We start from the raw sequence: 9,639 nt of genomic DNA, 5'->3' as shown, positions 1-9,639 counted from the left end.
CACCTGTAGCTCAAGGAGTAGGGCGCCGGTCCCATATGCCGGAGGTGGCGGGTTCAAACCCAGCCCTGGCCAAAAACCACAAAAAAAAAAAAAAAAAAAAAAGAAATATATTTGGTCTTTTTTTCCTTTTTTTTTCAGACAGAGTCTCATTATGTCGCCCTCGGTAGAGTGCTGTGGCGTCACAACTCACAGCAACCTCAAACTTTTGGGCTTAAGCGATTCTCTTGCTTCAGCCTCCCAAGTAACTGGGACTACAGGCACCTGCCACAACGCCCAGCTATTTTGTTGTTGTTATTGTTATTGCTGTTTAGCCGGCCTGGGCCAGGTTCGAACCCGCTAGCCCTGGTGCATGTGGCCAGTGCCCTAACCACTGAGCCACGGGGCTGAGCAGACATATATTTGGTATTTATCCCTAGTTCTTGGCACAGACAACCCATACCTTTGGAATTTCCCCAGAGTAATAGGGGTGTCTTTTGTTATTAATTAAACCCGAGTTTATGCTAAGGAGGTGACTTAACCTCAGGAGGGGGGCTAGTTGCCAGAAAGACCAAGTGATTAGTTGGAACTGTTGGACCTAATTATTGACCTCTGGAAGGGGTGAGGGGAGCTGGAGATTAAGCTCTGTAAGAACTCTTGAGAGTTCAAGAGGTGCTGGGAGGGTGGGGCACCCAAAGAAACTCCATGCACTCCCCACTCTCATCATACCTGGCCCTGTGCATCTCTTCCATCTGGTTGTGCCTGAGTTGTATCCTTTATAATAAACTGGTAAACATAAATAAAGAGTTTCCTTGACTTCTGTGAGTCTTTTAGGGAATTTTCAAAGCTGAGGATAGGGTTGTGGGAGCCCCTGATTTATAGCCAATTTTCAGTCAGAAGTATGGGAGGTCTAGGCATGCAACTGGCATCTGAGTGAGACTGAACTCTGAACTTGTGGGATCTGATACTAAACTCCAGGTAGACTGTGATAGAATTGAATTGTAGGATAGTCAGTTGGTGTCAGAAAATCGGCTGGTATGAGGGAAAAAACCACCTATCTGTGTTAGAAGTGTTTTGTGTAGTCCTCTTCCTGCCATCTTGGGGCTTGTGGAGGTCTCCTGGGAACAGGACTTCTAAAAGGCAAATATGTCTAAAAGGCAAATATGTCTGGAAGCTTCTAAAAGGCAAAAATGGTCAAAGGCCATTTTTGCTGGCTATAATTAGGGTCTCCAGAACCAAAGAGAGCACACAGCTCTTCTTAAAATTGAAGATGCTTATGCCTGAGATGAAACTGAATTCTATTTGGGCAAGGGATGTGCTTATGTATACAAAGCAAAGAACAACACAGTAACTCCTGGCAGCAAACTGAACAAAATCAATATGGGTAAATCTGGGTAAAAATAACTCAGGCCCATGGAAACAATGGCATGGCTCATGCCAAATTCCTAACCAACCTTCCTGCTAAGGCCATTGGACACAGAATCTGTGTGACACTGAACCCCTTGAGGATTTAAACTGATGGAAAGTAAATAAAACATGTATTTGTGCTCTTTTATTTTAAAAAGGAAGTGTTTTATGTAAAAGTGTAGAAAAACAGTGGTTTCTCAGAGCAAAAATCCTAAAAGGCAAAATCCTCACTCTCTCAAACCTCTTGTCCCTAAGATACGGGCAAAGGATTTATCATCACTTATTGCAGACCAGTGTGCATAAGCCCAAGTCTCAAGTATCAGAGCCTAAGACCAGGTCTACAGTGAATGACAAAAAGGACCAAGAGATAGGAACTCATGTCACCTATGCAGTGACACCAGCATCCAGGGTCCAGAGGGCAGTGAGAGCAAGTGGCAATGGCATGGTGCCCAACATCAATGTTACATTCAGGGTTGCTGAACAAGACCTGAGCTGTGGTTTGGCTCTCAGCTGCCTGTGAGCGGTTGTCCAGGCTTCTGCTGATTCTGTGAGGTACACAATATGCACTACCATGGACTTCCTTCCAAGTGTTGGTTTGCAACCCAAGAATTCTGACTGGCCGTGTGAACTCTGGCAAATTACTTTCTCTCTCTATAGACAACATGCAATGGGGTTGATAACAGCTATTGAGTCTGCCCATATATGGTGTGAGCTCTTATTTCCCCAAGAGATCCTCCCTCAATAGATTTGGTCCACTTTGGCTCAATTTTTGAGAATTTAAAATAAAACAGATGTCTATTCACATGCCTCAAATCACATCTGTATGAAATTTACTTCAGAAAATGTTTTTCCTTTTCCTTCCTTCCTACCATCTCAGTATCTTGCCCAGGCTGGAGTATAGTGGTTATTCCCTGGGGTGATCATGGTGTTACTACAGCCTCAAATTTCTGGGCTCAAGCCATCCATCTGCCTCTACCTCCTCAGAAGCTGGGACTACAGGTACACATCACTGTTCCTAGCTTTATAAATGTTTTTCATTCTCACTTTTATGGCAATAACTTAAGCTTCTTCTTCATCCTCAACATTGATGTCACCATCACCCTTCTTTGCACTCCCCAGGACACATACTGTCTTTTTTTCTGCATTGTTAGAGATATGATGATTTTAAAAATCACATGTGAGCTGTTCAGGGTGGCATGCACTCAAAGTCCCAGCTACTTGGGAGGCTGAAGCAGGATGGATTGACCCCAGGAATTCGAGGCTAAAGTGCACTGATGACACCTGTGACTAGCTGCTGCACTCCAGCATAGAAGACAAAGTGAAATTCCATCTCTTAAAAAAAAAGAAAATCACTTGTGACACTGTCACTGGATAAGTTACCCTATTCATGTAAAACTAGGACAATTGCTTATACCATATGTCCTTTTAAAAAAACCTCCCAGATAGCCGGGCGTTGTGGCGGGCGCCTGTAGTCCCAGCTACTCGGGAGGCTGAGGCAAGAGAATCGCGTAAGCCCGGGAGTTGGAGGTTGCTGTGAGCTGTGTGAGGCCAGGGCACTCTACTGAGGGCCATAAAGTGAGACTCTGTCTCTACAAAAAAATAAAAATAAAAATAAAAAAAAATAAAAAAAAAAAAAACCTCCTAGATGGGCGGCGCCTGTGGCTCAAAGGGATAGGGCGCCAGTCCCATATGCTGGAGGTGGTGGGTTCAAACCCAGCCTCAGCCAAAAACCTCCCAGAGAAAAGTGTGTAAGACATAAATGTCAATTATATAAAGCAAAACTTAAGTAAACACCATTCAGGTGAAGAATTAGAATATCGCCAGCCACCATCTAGCTTCAGTATGCCCCTTTGGTGTCCCAGAGGCATCCACACTCTGGCTATTAGGTTAACATAATGATAGTCACTTCCTTGTCTTTATACTTTTACCACCAAACATACATCCTCATTAAACTTTACATATACTATTTTTTTTGTAGACACAGAGTCTCACTTTATCGCCCTCGGTAGAGTGCCGTGGCCTCACACGGCTCACAGCAACCTCCAACTCCTGGGCTTAAGCGATTCTCCTGCCTCAGCCTCCCGAGCAGCTGGAACTACAGGCACCCGCCACAACGCCCGGCTATTTTTTGGTTGCAGTTCGGCCGGGGCCGGGCTTGAACCCGCCACCCTCGGTATATGGGGCCGGCGCCTTACCGACTGAGCCACAGGCGCCGCCCTACATATACTATTTTGTGTTTGGCTCTTCTTACTTGGCATATGTTCAAAACATCCATGCTCTTATTTAGTTGTATTCCATTTTTTATTGCCAGTAATATCCCAGTGTGTGACTGTATCACATTTATCAACCCATTCCAATGTAGATGGACACATGGGGCTGCTACAAACATTACTGCTAAGCACATTCTGTGTGTGCCTTTGGTGTATATATATCTCACCTAAGGCACTGCTAGCCCACAGGGCAATTCCATCTTCAGAGATCGCATCACTGATTTTCCCCAGGGATGGTACAACTCATTCTTCCACTTAGCATGTTCAGGACGTATCTCAGTGTAGGCTTAATTCACATTTCCCTGCTTAATGCTGTGGGTGAGCACTCGGCTATTTGTTTTTTTTTCTTCTTTCTAAGTGCCTACACAAGTCCTTTGCCTTTTTTTCAATTTGAATGTCTTTTTCTTACTTATTTTCAGTTCTCTATTCTAGATCCTAGTTCTTTGTTGGTTATTTCTATTGTATCTTCTCCCACTCTATGGCTTGCTTTTTCACCCTCTTAACAGTGTCTTAATAAAGAGAAGTTTTTGATTTTATTTTCTATTTTTGTTTTGTAGAGATGAGGTCTTACTGTGTTGCCCAGGCTGGAGTAAACCCCTGCCTCAGCCTCCCAAGTAGCTGGGATTACAGGTGCATACCATCCTGCCCAGCTGGGATATATTCTTTATTTTATTTTGAGACAGGGTTTCATCTTGTGGCCCTAGATAGAGTGCTATGGTGTCACAGCTCACAGCAACCTCAAACTCGTGGGCTCAAGTGATTCACTTGCCTCAGCCTCCTAAGTAGCTGGGACTACAGGTGCCCACCACACCTGTATTTTTCATTTATTTTTAAATTATTTTTATTTTTTAAAGATAGTCTCACTTTGTTGCCCTTGGTGGACTGCCATGGCGTCACACCTCACAGCAACCGCCAGCTCTTGGGCTTAGGCAATTCTCTTACTTCAGCCTCCCGAGTAGGCGACTGGCACAATGCCTGGCTGTTTTTGTTGTTGTTGTTGCAGTTTGGCTGGGCCAAGTTCAAATCTGCCACCCTCAGTATATGGGGCCAGCACCCTACTCACTGGGCCACAGGCGCCGCCCATCTGGCTATTTTTTAGAGATGGAGTCTCACTCTTGCTCAGGCTGGTCTCCAACCTGTGAGCTCAAGCAAGCCACCTGCCTCGGCCTCCCAGAGTGCTAGGATTATAGGTATGAGCCACTGTGCCGGGTGATATTTTCTTTATTATCCTAAAGGTTTGTCGTGTTTTTTAAACTCAGATCTGTCATAGACCACCATTTGTCTAGGTTATGCCTCACGTCCTAGCATCGCATCTAGCCAACATCCCCTTTTACTCTCGGGTGCCTGTATAAATTTCTTACGTTTTTCTTCTTGAAAAATAGTAGCATTTCTTTGTTAATTCCAATTCTGGCCATTATAGATTACTGGATTTTGGAGAGGCACACAGTCTAATGTAATGTTGTAGAAGTTTTCATCTGCTAGCCAGGTACCGTTGATCCTCAGGGCCTTGCCTGCCTGGGATTGCCAGAAGGGCTTCAGCAGTTCCCACAGAGAGCAGATGTTTCCTCTCCAGCTGTAGTCACCAGGGGTTTCTGTGCTGGAAAGCGAGCTGCATGACTGGAATGGGGAACATCACCTTGTAGTAGGTTAACGACATGAAACAAAGCTCATTTGTGTAAATTATTGTAAAACACAATGAAAGACATTTTAGGCACAATGATTGGTTTGTCTGACAAATTATATTTCTGGAGGCAAAATATACAGATATGTTCCTTTTATGTACAGGTATAACACAGACTGCAGTTTGGCTTTGAACATACTATGTTTCCCAAATTCTATCAGCCAATAGTAGTCACATGGTATCGTAGAGTAATGCACAGAGCAAGCTTCCAGCCCACTGGTACACACAGGACTACATGGATGCCTACTGGTACACAAACATTAGGGACCTCAATTAAAGGTATGAGTGCAAGTTTTATTTTGTTGCCTGGAGAGTAGATTCTATTAAGCAAACTCATCTGGGTTTTCCTTTGTCTACTCCTGACTCAAGCATTCTATCACTACCATTCTACCTCATCAGTTTATCCTACTTAATTCCTAACTAACTGCCTTTATTTATACAAATTCAATGAAGACCTATAGGTTGCAGTCGTTCCTGCTCTCTAATGTATTTCTTTCTCCTCCAAACTGGACCTTTTCAGTTCCAGGTGAAATGGTCTCTTGGCCAATTTGAAACCCCAACAGTGCTAGCACATATCATAACCCACAGTAAGCATGCATAACTGTTTGTCAAATGAACGCTTGATTCAGCCATGTTTGCATGACTTTGCATAAAACAGTCAAGAGTCCTGAGTTTTCTCAGGCATGAGTGACTATTATTCACCTCTAGGTTTGGCCCACTGTGTTTTAGAGGTTTTGTGGTTTCATTTCTTTCTTTCTTTCTTTTTTTTTTTCAGAAACAAAATATCACTTCTTCATTACAGGGCATTTTTGTCCCTATTTATTCTCTGAGATGGAGTCTTGCTCTGTTTTCTGAGGTAGAGTACAGTGGTGTCATCAAAGCTCACTGCAACCTCAAACTCTTGGGCTCAAACGATCCTCCTGCTTCAGCACTCCAAGCAGCTGGGATTACAGGTGCACAACACCATCACCACATTTTGCCTTGTTACCCATATTTAGATAGGAGAATCTGGACACGAACTTCAAGTTGCACTTTTCTATAGATTTCTGTGAGCTTTCCTGTCAGGGACAGAGAAACATATTTCTTTCTCTTTTTTTGCAGTTTTTGGCCGGGGCTGGGTTTGAACCCACCGCCTCCAGCACATGGGGCCGGCGCCCTACTCCTTTGACCCACAGGCGCTGCCCGGGAAACATATTTCTAACTGCTTTGCCAAGCAGTTACAAGGAGAAAAGAAAATGTTGGACTTAGTAAGCAGAGTATAAAGAAGGAGCTGGCACTGCTGGTTTGAATGGTGAGATGGAGTGGCTGAAGTATAAGTCCTATCTCAGAAACACCAGGCTTACTGCTAGATGTTTGATTCACTTTACAAAGGAGGAATAACTGTGAGCAAAACTTTAAGTAAACATACTGAACCACTCATGATTAAGAATTTACTCTTGGAGTGGCTCAGTCTGGGGCCCCGGACAATGCCCAGGGTTCTCCACACTCCTGCTCAGGCTCTCCCCAAGGCAGTTTGGCTGAGTGCTAAGTCCAAGAACACCAAAACAGTTCACAGGACTGCTTTCCATCTGGCCTGTACTAAAGGCCATTGAGCAGTGGTGATTCTCCTGCTGGAAAGATGGTGCCAACTTCACATCTGTGACAGAGAAAAGAGAACACCTCTGATGAAGGTTACAGAGTTGTTTATGACTAATAAAAATGAACTTGACCAGTGTAAATATGACCTGCAAAATAAGACACAGGAACTTGAAAGCACTCAAAAACATTTGCAAGAAACTAAATTACAACTTGTTAAAGAAGAATACATCACATCAGTTTTGGGAAGTACTGAAGTGACACTTCATGATGCTGCTAGCGAGCTGCTTAGCACAGTTGAAGACACCACAAAAGATGTGTCTGGTCTCCATTCCAGACTGGATGGGAAGAAGGCAGTTGATCAAGACAATGCAGAAGCTCAGGCTATTTTTGGCAAAAACTTAAGTCTGTTTAGTAATATGGAACAATTAATTAAGGATGGCAGCTCAAAACAAAAGGCCGGGCTAGAAGTTCACAGACTCTTGTTTGCTACAAGATCAGAAAAAGGAATTAGATGGCTTCCTTAGTATACTTTGTAATAATCTACATCAACCCAAGAAAATACAATTTCTTCCTTGGTTGAATCACAGAACAATGTGGAATCTTAACTGAAGACCTAAACACAATATAGCAAACCTGTTCACAGGAACTTGGCCAATTACTAAATCTCTGGACAGTGAAAGCAAGATGGCAGCCGAGTTAACAGCTTCCCTGCAGCTGGGGACCATGAGTCTGGGGAGATAAAACTCCAGGCATCTCTGGCTGGTGGGATATGCCTATAATCATCCCTTTGAGGATACAGGGAGTCAGCAAGAGACTTCTGGACCCAAAGATGAGGACAAAAACAGTGGAAAATTGGCAAGTGGTTGCATGTGTTTGATGGGTCTAATCCCGCCAGCAGCTGTAAGTACAGCATCAGTGAGACTACAAACAAGAAAGGCCTTACCTGTGAACTGCTTTGGTGTTTTTGGACTTGGCACTCGGTTGAACTGCCTTGGGGAGAGCTTGAGCGGGAGTGCGGAGAACTTTGGGCATGGTCTGGGGCCTCAGACTGAGCCACTGAGCAAGACGGAGCTAATAGTGTTCAGCTGTGGGCCGCAGAGAGCCATTGTGAGAGAACTGCCCCGGCAAGCTCTGCCCTCAGGGTCGCAAAGCAAGGATTGGGCGGGAGCTAGTAACCTAGTGACTGAGGAGCCTAAAGGCGGGAACTGAGCTGCCTTACAGCCGTAACCCTCAGGGGCAGAGTGAGACTGGTTTTGGCACACTGGGTAAGTGGATAGCCACTCAGCAGTGATCCCAGCAACAAGCACTTTCCTGGGAAAGCTTCTGCTTACCTAAGTTTAGAAGTTTAAAGTGCCTTTTAAGAGGGCTGAAGAGAGATTTAGGGTCTCCACCCTGTGCAGTTTGAAAAATCAGCAGAGGCCTCCAGTTGTATCAGCATTGTGATTAACATCTCATAACCCAGAAGACTACCTGTTGCCCAGACAATATTCAACAAGATATATATAAAAAAAAAAAAAAAAGAATTTACTCTTGGCAAATAGCAGTTTCCATAGAAAAAGGAAAAAAATCTATCAATAATTAACAAACAGGCCATTAGGGTGGCGCCTGCGGCTCAGTTGGTAAGGCGCCGGCCCCATATACCGAGGGTGGAGGGTTCAAACCCAGCCCTGGCTGAACTGCAACCAAAAAATAGCCGGGCATTGTGGTGGGCGCCTGTAGTCCCAGCTACTCGGGAGGCTGAGGCAGGAGAATCGCAAAAGCCCAGGAGTTGGAGGTTGCTGTGAGCTGTATGATGCCATGGCACTCTACCAAGGGTCATAAAGTGAAACTCTGTCTCTACAAAAAAAAAAAAACAAAAAAAAAAAACAGGCCATTAGAAAGGGCTTAGGAATGACCCAACCACCTCCACATCTGTCTAACATAACAGAGCCTCCCTGAAGGGCCAGATCAAAGAGGGTACCAGAAGTGGTGTTAGGAGAAGACCAAGGTAGCCAAGTACATTGCAAGTGGAGATGGAGGATAAAGTGGAGAGGGAATGGAGACAGATATGGACAGGTCAGTTTTGCTAATTTCTGCCCCATATGCTGAGGCTCTTCCAATATTTTTTAATGCATGACCTACTGTTTATCTAGGGGTATTCATTCCTCATTCCTTAAACATAAATTGAGTACCTATTATTTATGAGGCAATCATTAAGTCCCAGAAATTCCAAGATGAGTAAAAAGAGCACTTCCTCAAAGATCTCTAGCTGGGCACAGTGGTGCATGCCTATAGATCCAACTACCTGGGAGGACTGCTTGACACCAGGAATTCGAGGCTATAGTGCACAATGATCCCCCCTGTGAGTAGCTGCTGCACTATAGCCTGGCAAACATAGGAAGACCTCATCTCAAAAAAAAAAAATTGATCTCACTGTGTGGTCAGGGAGACAGATGGGAAAACAATTACACTACAACATGTGAAGGGTTGGAATACAGAAGATATAAAGCATGAAGTCACCAAAACCCAGTCCTATTTTCTCTTGGGTTCAGTAGGAGTTGACCTTTGACCTGAGACTTGAAGGCTGAAAGGACAGGACAAGAAGGTGGGAAGGAAATTCAGGACAGTGAGGGTTGTATGTGGGGAGCCCAGAGGTTTGATGAGGTTAGGAGAGCCAAGTAGTGAGTTCTATCAAGCCTGGAGCTAAAAGGCTCATGGGAGCTGTGCAGAAATGAGACCACTAAAGAA

The 9,639-nt window shown here is 44.3% G+C and overlaps 1 pseudogene; it reads left to right on the top strand.

Moving 5' to 3' along the window:
• Positions 1–1,122: 1,122 nt before the first annotated feature.
• On the top strand, positions 1,123–8,740 carry LOC128561979 (60S ribosomal protein L35a-like; annotated as a pseudogene).
• The last annotated feature ends 899 nt before the right edge of the window (positions 8,741–9,639 follow it).

Source organism: Nycticebus coucang, chromosome 12 (assembly GCF_027406575.1).
Source record: "Nycticebus coucang isolate mNycCou1 chromosome 12, mNycCou1.pri, whole genome shotgun sequence".
In the NCBI taxonomy this organism is placed as follows: Eukaryota; Metazoa; Chordata; class Mammalia; order Primates; family Lorisidae; genus Nycticebus; species Nycticebus coucang.
Note: the sequence above shows the minus strand (reverse complement) of the source record. Positions and strands in the feature narration are given on the sequence as shown.